At 47.7% G+C, this 10,596-nt stretch overlaps 1 long non-coding RNA gene across 1 annotated transcript; it reads left to right on the top strand.

The window, feature by feature from the left end:
- Positions 1–7,053: 7,053 nt before the first annotated feature.
- Positions 7,054–10,189, top strand: LOC118175164. The gene is made up of 3 exons (XR_004754906.1): positions 7,054–7,329; positions 9,541–9,543; positions 10,003–10,189. It is a non-coding gene; the product is annotated as an uncharacterized LOC118175164 (long non-coding RNA).
- Positions 10,190–10,596: the final 407 nt, after the last annotated feature.

The raw sequence follows: 10,596 nt of genomic DNA, 5'->3' as shown, positions 1-10,596 counted from the left end.
GATGAAGCTGTCCTTCAGGCGCCGCTGTGCAGCACCCCGTTGACCAGCAGGTCCCTCAGTGGTGGTGTGTCCTACAGCTCACAGTAGCCAGGCAATGATGACTGGGTGCTACAGCCCTTAATCCCCCCTGAAAGCAGCCTGAGGAGGGGAGGTCGTGTAAAATGCCCTCAGAAGAAACTGGAGCCCTGCTCACACCTGCGTTGGCCACAGCCACACACCGCACATCCCTGCCAGCAGCAGGAGAAACTGTGAGAGGACATGGCTGAGTCTCAGCCAGGAGAAGGCAGGTTTCCACTGCGCTTCTTGCCAAATAATTGTAGGGGGAGAACTTTTCCTCCCTGAACTCCTCATCTCCTTTCTCCTGTGAAGAGACCAGGCACAATCCCTCACATCCAGCAAAGCCATGGGATGAGGAGAGGTCTGAGCCGAGGTTTCTGAAGGGAGAGAAAGCACAGGTTCACCTGGTCCTAATTAGCTCTTCTACAGCATTTGCTCTGCTAAGTGTCACAACACTTCTGTCAATAAACATTATCACTGCAAGGAAAGGAAAACCCATCTGGATCCTGCTAAGTGACCAGCTCCTCACCAACACTCTGCTCCCTCCTGCAGCCTCCCGCAGAGCAAGGGCCCTGGTGGCCTGACTGGAGGCGCCACCATCTTGGAGTTTTCTTCCAGGCCCTGCCTTTGAGACCCTCAGGAGCGCAGGCACACAAACACAGGATACGTGAGAAAAGCAGGAGCAGGGAATGAGCTGGGGGAAGCTTTTGGATTTTGTTATTCAAAGTACTTCTTTTCATTTTGAGTGCTATTTTGACTCCAAAAAGCCCTGAAATTAGAGTGATTTTTGAGATAAAGGAAGTCTGTAAGACAAAAACAAATGAATGAATAATTCCAACTTGAGGGGGAAGGAGCCCTGTGCTGGGTGAGACCACGTGCCAGGAGGTTGGGACCTCTCCCACTTTGTGGTGATGGCACCACAAGGGTTGAGATGCTGGAAAGGCATTGTCCTATGAGGCAAAGACCCACACACACACATCCCTCTGTGTTTTGGAAAGTCCTTTCATCCAGGTTAGTGTCTTAAACACCAATACAGGAACCGCTGGCATCTGTGAAACCCTTCCTGGGGCTTGCTAAATTGCTGCCACAGACACAGGGCCAATGCAATGCTCTGCAAAGAGGATTTAAAGCTGTCTCCTTAATGGCTTCATGTACAAAAAAGCTGGAAGAAAACTGACTGAAAGCATTTTAGGTTCCTTTCTGGGATCCATATTATTCTTAGCTTCTCACCAATATGCACCACAAGCTGCAAACCTCCTGCCTTCCTTCAAGGATGCATTCAGCCACAAAAATCCATTCCCACAAAATCCATTAAGATGCAGGAAGCCATACCTTGTCTGTCAGCCCACAAAGGATGATGAGGAGGAGAGGAAACAAGTGAGTGGATTTCCTGCCATTTCTCAGTTACAAACAGCAATGTGCATCACTGTGAAGATCACCTGCCTTTCCACGTGCCTGATAATGGGTACCTGGTCATGGGAACTGAGCTGTTCTACACCTGCTGAATGAACAGAGGAAAAGGAAGGAATTTTTTGTTTTGTTTTGGTGTTTTATTGTTTGCTTTTTGTTTTGTTTTCCAAAACTGAGATGGCTCAAGATTATTTGTTTATTTAATGGATGTTTAAGAAACTACAATGTGTAAAAAACACCTGACATGGAATCCAACCTGATTGCTGGTTTGCGCTAAGCCCCTTTGGACAGGGGATGTGATAGTACCATAAAATATTATTATTATGGCTTTCATTTTAAATTGGAAAAGCCTACCTTAATTCTCAGTGCATATGACTGGTAGCCCTGCAGAGGCCAAAAGCCAGCTCTGCTCTTGTGGGGCTGTACAACCTAATCACATGTCTGCAGCCAAGAAAGCAGGCATTGAAACAAGATCAGCTATTCAAGGAATTAATTCAGCTTGCGAGGATGGCTCTGGAGGTCACACACAGCCAGATCAGTCTTTTCAAGAGCTCAGCATTTTCTACTGTGTCCTAAGGAGTTTCACTGATCAGACTCTTCAGAACTAAAGGTTAAGACGCAGGCACAACCCAGCCGCCCTCCAGCCAGACACAGGATCAATGCTGTGTCTCTGGCCAACGCACCGGGTCAGCGGGCTGCCAATGGCACAAGTCCAGGAGGAGCCAGTGCCCCATCCCACGCTGGGGCTGCAAAGCACATGCTGGCCTATTTGTACCAGCACGGGAGGATCATGTGGCAAAGAGGTGATGGTTTCTTTGCACCCTGCATCCAATGTGTTCACTGGATGACTTCACACGGCCAGACATGGCCAAAAATGTGCCTCTGTGAACTAATGAATTGGTTTAATTGTCTGCCAAACCTGAGAGCAGCCAAAAGTAACAAATTAAAGTTTACAATCCTGTGGTCTCATTTACAAGGGGATAATACAGCAACTGTTTATTTTGTGAGATGTTGGAGCGAGGTGGGAGAAAATTACAGCCCCTGTATAATATTAATAATCATCATCATCATAAAAATACATTTAATAGGAAACACCGATGGTTGTTTTGCTCCATTAACTTGCACTATTGTTTCAGCCCGCCTGGCTGCCGACTCAGCGGGGCAGGGGGTGTTGATTCCCCAGGGGCTGAGCTGGCTTCACAGCCCCAGCCGTGCACAGCAGCTTCATGCCATCGAGCACAGCTTCGGTAAGAGGCACGGCTGGAGGCTCTGCAGGGCCAGGTGGTGCCTGACGGAGCTGGTAGAGCCCGACACAGGGTGTGAGCACTGCAGAGCTCATCCCTTGCAGCTCCTAGCAGGTGGGGCCAGGCTGAATGTGGCCCCAAAGGGATGGGTCCCTGGAGCCAGCCCGCCCTGGAGGCACCTCCAGCTGCAGGCTCTGGAGAGGTGGGTGGGGGCTTGTGAGCAGGGATTTGTCGGGGAGGGGGGCCCTAAGTGTGGGAAAACTGCAGTAATTGTCTATTTCTGCTTCAGAATATATGATGGCTGCACGAATAAGCTCAGCAGCTGGGTGAATGGCTGTGTCGCTGAAGGCAGCTGAATGGGAATTCAAGAGGGGGAAAAATAAATAAATACATGCATACATCCCCATGAAACGAATCCCTCCCCATTCAGACATTTCCCTTTATTTCTTCCTTTGAGAAGCAAGGTTATCAGGTCTAACATCACATCCAAACATTTCAGCACTCGCATTATACGGGATGCTCCAAGGTCAGCGCCTGCAGCTGTAAACTCATTAGTCTTGTCTTTTGTGAGAGAAGAAAGCCTCTTCATTCCTCTCTCACCCCCTTCCCCCCTAATTAAAATTAAAGTATTTCCTGGCCAAAAGTCATTTCTGCATTCATTCATCTCAATTCTTTTCTGTTTGGATAAACCACCCTCTGGTGCTCCAAGGGTGTTATGTATACAAACTATAAACTCTTAATGGTCCTGCAGTGTGTTATGACTGGCCTAAAGAGCTAACGCAGGCTCTGAAAAAGTGGTTCTTGGCAACGCTGTGTGTGGAGCTCAGGCTCATCAGTCATATGCAATTAGAGATTAAAAGTGCTTGATGGACTATAGGGGAGACCAGCTCGGAGGGAGATTAGGAATGTAGGAGAGAGAAGGCAAACAAAAGCTTTTATCTGGCGCAGCAGTTGCTACTACAAAAGCGAAGATGGGAGGACAGTCCTCATTCTCCAGAGGCACCCACGGCCTCTCGGGGCTGCAGAGCCGGGGCTGCTGACCACAGGGCCCCATCTCAGTGCCGCTGACCACCCACGTCTGCAGCGGGTGGGGCCGGTCCCCGGGGACCACCGGCGCTGGTGCCTGGGGAGGCCAGGCCAGGGAGGTGCCACCAGCTGCAGGGGATGCACAGTGTCTGGCAAAGCCCCCAGCTGCTGGCAGGGGCCAATCTGCCCCAAACAGAAGCACCTGGGAGGCATTGGGTGGATTTATAGGGGAGAGAAGGGAGTGCTGCTGTTGCAGAGACATGACTAGGGGTATGTCTCTCCTGCCTTTCCTCCAGCCTACACAGTCTTGCTGGTTTGGGGTAGGCTTAAACATTGAGTTAATGTGCACTGTGGTGAGGTGCAGAATTTTATTATTATTATTATTATTATTTTTCACTGTGGAGGTTAACTTCTTTTGGCTATCAAGGGAGAGCTCAGCTGGAAAGTCCCCCTGACCCAATGTTGAACATGCCTTGGGTAGTCCCATGAGCTGATGTGCTTTTCCATGCAACTAAATGAAGTTGTTTCCTTAACAAGGTTCTCTGAGCTAATAAAACATTTGTTGTGTTACACTGGATGGGAGCAGTGTAATTCAGCATGGGGAGCAGTTGCAGCCCCAAGGTGAGGTGTGGGCAGGTCACTGAGGCCTAAGTGTTCTCCTTGCCTTGTGGCATCCAGGTGCCAGAGGCATTTCTGCTCATCACCAGGACTTTTGGAGCACCATCAGCAGTTTGGTGCCAGCTGCTGAGCCTGTGACAAAGAGGGGAAGGGCTCCATCGGCTGATCTGCACGTGGCCCAGGAGGCCTCCTATGGAAACAAGGGTGCGACCTAGCAAAGCTGCATGAGACTTAAGGCTTTCTTACCTGTGTTTTGAAGCACCTCTGAGCTCTCTGTAGGAGGAAGGTGTAGGACAGCTCTCTGTGTGATAGTCGCTGCAGATCAGGGAGCCACTTCCTGCAGGAGACATGCTTCATGGTCCTGTTTGTGAGGCTGTCTAAGAGCATCAGCTGGTTAAAAACAAGGAGGCTTCCCTCCTGTCTCCCCACAGCACAGCTGTCCTTCTATCCTTGGCTTTTCTTACATGCAGGTAGCAAGCAAGCCAGGCAGGGAGGCACTTGGCCTGCCCAGCATGAAGGATGGAGGTGGTTCCTTATGGACTTCCATTACAGAAATCTCAATCAACCATTAGAGATACATTTAAATGGGCTTTCTCAAGCACTAAGGCTACAGTAGCGCATTCATAGCCAACTTTTCTCGGGTTTTGCTGAAAGTAGCATAAGAGGGTTTCTTCAAGTATATATGATTGCTTATAGCTGCTGAAGTTGATTCAAATCACTCACTACCAGGCTCACCAATTTAGCCTGATAAATTGTGCATTATTAAATGGTGGAAGGATCAGAGCTGTGTTCTCCCAGAGAAGAAAATGCAGGGCTTCTCCTCAGTGAGGAGCGATTCCTCTCATCAGCACAGCCTGGGAGAGCCCATGATGAGTTCCCGTGCTCTGAGATCCAGATATGATGGGTCCTGCCCAGAGCTAGCCATGGGGACAGGTAAATCTAATAGCAGCATTGAGCATGTGGCAAAGTGTGCTTGTATTGGTGCTCCTTGTCTGATCTTTCTCACTCTGCATGGAGCAAACAGAGCCGCAAGTCCTACCCACTGTAAAGCTGATGGCAGCTCTGTCCTCCCACATAAGAGCACTTACTGACTGTGAGCTGTGTGGAAGAGGAGTTCAGCCCCTTGCCATGAGCACTTGCATTGTCATAAGTAACAAATGTATTTGGCAGGCTTTTCTCTGTGATGTGCTGAATAGAAAGTCTCTGCTGTGGAGGAAACCCTCACCAAGCTCCACGGAGCTGGTCTTGCTCTTGCCCACACTGCCTGATTGCCAGTCAGGAGCCACTTGCATGGATCCATGCACTTGGTGCTTGAAAAGGGACATGTCTGCACTACTGCAGAAATGAGATTATAGCTTTGCATTGATATTCTGAGAAGTATTTTAGGCAGTTTAAAACCAGACACCTCAACCCCTGAACCCAGCTGCAGCAGTGACTGGGTACACAAATAACCCTCTCTGTATTTGCTGACTCTGAAGGGTAATTAGTTTTTCTAATACACTGCTCAAGTACGGGGCTTGCTGGATCCCACTGCAGGGGCTGTACACTCAGGTGCCACACTGTGCTTTTGCGTGGGCTCCGTGGTTATTAGTGCATTGCCACACGGCAGCCAAGCCCTGCACGCCAGGTCCCAGGGGAGCGAGGGCGCTGCACATCTCGTGCTCAGCCTGGTGGCCCAGCGGATGGACCTGTGTTAATGAGCTCCAAAGGGACCCCAGCAGAGCCCTCCTTGCTGCAGGCAAGGGCCTTGGGGGTGTAGGGGGGGAGTTAAAAGGGGGCAAAGAAGAGCAGCAGAGAGAAGGGATAGGCTCCAGATAGCTCCTTTGGGGATGTGGAGATTGAGCTTGATTAAAAGCAGTGCTTTATGAAAATGTTATTTGCTATGCCTGGTAGATGACAGTCCATGCAATGAGGGTGTACAGCAAACCTAATATGCTCCCTATGGAAAGGGTTGGTGCCTGCAATGCATCTGATCCTTGTGTCTTTGATCCCTCCTCTTTAGTAGCTGGGTTTTTCCTCCTGGTGCAGGCAGGTTCCGTGCTCCCAAATAAAAGGCATCCTTCCTCTGTGGCAGTGTGTGAGCAGTGATACCGAAAGGGCCCTTGATGAGAAGACTCGAGGAGCAGAGAACTGGCTGTCTTGGGTGTATGTGTGACTGGTATTGATCTCAGCCCTCAAATCCTGCCCTGATCTCTCAGGGTGTATTTGCTTTGGGCACCATAAGCATGGCTATGCCAGCATGGCTGGAATGAGCCTTTCAGAAGGTGATGCACAGATCTATTTCCAAGCGGTTCACACCACACTTTGTCTGGACGTGTTTGGTTTTCAGCGCTTTCCCAGAACACTTGTAAATTTTTATTTCTGCTGAGAGTGGGAGAAACTAGCTGCTGTGCACAGAATAAAGTTGATTGTCTACAAAGTTTAATACTGTTTTCTTGCTCTATTATTTGGCCATTTCGTGTTTGTGCAAAACTTTTAAAGCTCACTCAGAGCTCCTGGGTTGTGCAAGGAAGAGAAGGGGGAAAAGCTATTTCTATGCAGTGCCAAAATACACAGAAGTTTTATGTACCATGATGGAAAGTTGAGGTGAAAAGGGCTGGATCTGAGACAAGAAACATTTCTTTAATTTTCTCTACTTTTTTTAACAGGATTTGCTGTTGCTTTGAAAGCCTCCTGCTATTTTACAGGCAATAAAAAAGAGAGACTGAAAACATTTATTTCCTGCGACTTGCCCATTTCTTGAGCTCTGTTAAACCAAGCGTGCCTAGCGGGGGAAAGAGGCAGCGTGAGCCCCACGGACCCTTCGTCCAGCTGGGGAGGCCAACACTTGAGCGCCTGGTTCTGACAGCTGAAAGCTTTGTTCTCCTTGGCAGACCTTGTCCCCTGCCCTGCCCCTGTGCAGCCCTGGGATGCCTGAGGACAAGACCTGCATCTCTGAAGCCACACACGCTCCTGGGCACTGCCAGCCCTGCAGGTGAGCTGTCCGATGCTTTGTTTCCGACCCTGGTGGCTGCTCTTGGTCACAGGTATGCCAGAAGGCTTTACACAGCCAGGTGTTGGCTGCAATAACTTCCCCTGCTTGGGTATAATGTCATCTGTCATCTTCTTGTGGGCTGATGGTGTCACGGATACGTGGAGTGAAAATATTTTCATATAATTCTCATAAAGCTTAGCCTTAGTTTGACCTACAGCTTTTACTTACTGCCATTGTTTTTGGCTGAATATTACAAAGCTAAGAGAGCATCTGTTCCAAATAACACAGGTCAGGCTTCTGGAGAATGGCTCAGCAGCTTCCTGCCAGGAGCAGTTGCTGTGGCTTCCAGATTACTCTGAGGATGTATTGATGTTCTGGGGAGGATGAGGGAGTATCATGAGGAAGGTAGGAAACGTCTGTTTGTAGGAAGCCTAAATACCAAAGATCCAACCATCTGAACTTAGAGTGTGTTTTAAAGACACATACAGTTCAGCTGAAACTTTTCAATGGGAAAGGACATAATAAAGCCTCTAAAGAGCATTAAACAAGGATGATCTGGAGGGAAAAAAAAAAAAAAAAAAAAAAAAAAAAGGCTATGAAATACTAAATGATCATAAAATAGGATCATCTGAAAGGCAGGTAATTAATGGATCCAGATTTTCTCATATCTAGAGACTTTCAATTTAAGCTGCTGCCAGCTGGCTGCTGGGCTCCTGCCAGCCCCTGCCCGCTCCCACCACAGCAGCCTGGTGCTGAGCTCCCCGGCCCAGCCAGGATCCAGCAGCTTTCTCCTATTCAGCCAACCTGAATCCCCCTGGATTCCTGAATACCGTATTTTCCTTCATTTCTCTTCAAGAAATGTCTGAAAGCTGACTGTATTTGTACTGTTCTGCATGAATCCATCAGTGTTGTGGACCTGTGTCCATCACTTAGCTCCATTTACCCCCTTATGTCCCAGCAGCCTTTCCTTTTAATACAGTTTAATTTGGGCAGAGGGCAGGGATGCAACCCCAGTGGCTGGGCACTAGCACCATGTCATGCAAGCAAAGGAAAGAAATTCTATTCCCAGAGAGTGGCTCCAGCCGGTGTCCTACCACCAAAGCAAAGTGATGATGAGATGCACACTGCCAGGCACACTTGAACCTGTTTTTTTTTTTTTCAGTCATGAATTTTATTTCACTAAATTTCTAAAAATGCAGAGCAAAGACATAAGGTGACTTTAAATAAACCCTGGTTACTTTTTTTTTCCGTTATTCACTCCATGCTATTAGCAAAAAGGATAGGTATGTACAGCCACAAGTTGTACAAAAGTTAAAATACTAACTATTAAGCAGAATAAATGGGATGCCAAAGTCTGGCCCCATTCCTACTAAGGTTCTTGGCTTTAGAGACACAAGATTAAATCCCAAAGTGAAATTTTCTTTTTAAGTAAGTTTGAGCAATGTCAAGAGCTGCACGTTTGTCATGGCTGAGTGTCTTGTTGCTGAGTCTTCGTGACTTGAACTCACCAGCAGCAGTAGCTGGAGACTAGAGGTCACTGATCCTGCAAGTCAAAGGATTGTTGATGGGATCTTGTGTCCCCAGATCTGGTGCTTGGCTACATTGCTGCCAGTTGGAAATACATGGCAGGGCCCTTGCTGCAATGGGGTGGGAATGCCTGTTTTTGTCATGATTAACTTGACTTCAGCTTTCTCTGGTATCCTGGATGAGTTGCTCAACATGGCTTTGTGTTCCTGAGCATTATTTCTCTCTTCTCTCCTTTCCTTAAAGTGTTGTTATTCCTGCTGTAACAGTACTTTATTATCTGTTCAGGTGGTTAAACTGGAGATTAAATGAAGTAAAAAGTTATTACATTGAAAAAATGAAACTTCAAGTATTTTTCTTTTTTGGCTGAATTCCCTTGACTAAATTATGTGGGTATTTTATTTGCTGTAGCAGATCCCCAGGCCTGTGACTAATATTACAGCATGTTAATGGTTTCTCTCACTTCCCTACACCCCAGCCAATGTCATGGTCTGTCCATCCTGAGTGGTTTTTAAAGTCCCTGCTTTGCCACTGTAATAATATTAGTGCAGCTCCATTAGTGCTAGCACACATGGGCCCTGTGGTTACCCTAGGCTGTCTAAATCTATACCCTAAACTTCTTGGTACACAAATCTTCAAAGAAATTAACAGAGGGAGGTCAGCCAGATTGCCATGCTTGTGTAGAAGAGGGTCGCTAATTTATACTTATGTGTAAAGAATAAATATTTTCTTGCAATACTATTACGGAGCTTGGAGGCAGACAGCAAAGTCCCTCATAGATGAATCTGATCCCAAAACACTGGGCTACAGACCATTACTGCAGTAAGTAGGTTCCTGGGATTTTGTGGAGGCAGTAGACGCATCAAGAGGCTTTCCCCAAGGTAGGTGCCCAGAGGTTACCTCCCCATTTGGACTGTTTGGAGCACAGGAGTAAGAGAAATTTGGGTGGCTTATAATTCTTTGTTGCCTGCTGCATATTGAGCACAGAGTTCTACATCTGCCCTGCTGTTCATGAACCATGCTTTAGTGGGGCTGTTTTGCTTTATTTGTGAAGTGGGCAAGTGAGCAGCTGGCAAGGCTAAGCAGTATCCCTCCTACACCCAAAGGTTGAACTGTGCTGAAGTGTTCATTTTTCTAACATCCTGCAAGACACAACACAGCCCTGCGTGTCCCAGTGTGCACATGCCAGCTGCAGGTGGCAAGAAGGCAGATTACAGCAGCATCAGTTCAAATCTTTGTTTTCATTCCCACACCAAATAGCCTACCAACAACCCTCCCCTGGGCTTCCATGAAATGAAGCTCAATGTTCACAAGGTAGTGAAAAGCAAAAACTAAAAATAATAATAATAATAATATAAGGGACTTGTTATTCCCTAAACCATGCATTATAAATGTAGGAAATCCACAATTAGAGCTGCACTTTCAAGGCACAACCCAGAAAAACCTTAGCAGAGCACCAAAAAAAAAGTGACTGTATAGGTATGGCATCCAAGGCAACCTCAGCCTGACCCTGTAGTGACCCTACGTAATGACCACAAATTTGTGATTCAGGCATTTAGGCCTGTTATTCCTGATTACTTCAAAGGAGAGCTAATGGTGCAGCGGGGGGGCTTTACTTGTTTCCTGGTCCCTTTGTGGCCCGACTGGGGGCCGTTTCCATGCAAAGTGGCTAGACAGTGCAGCCTGGAGGAGCTCTGTAGCCACAGGATGTTCCTGCAGCGCCTGGGACCGTGGGACCATCGG

Source organism: Oxyura jamaicensis, chromosome 15, assembly GCF_011077185.1.
Source record: "Oxyura jamaicensis isolate SHBP4307 breed ruddy duck chromosome 15, BPBGC_Ojam_1.0, whole genome shotgun sequence".
NCBI lineage: Eukaryota > Metazoa > Chordata > Aves > Anseriformes > Anatidae > Oxyura > Oxyura jamaicensis.
This window is presented reverse-complemented; position numbering and strand designations above follow the sequence as displayed.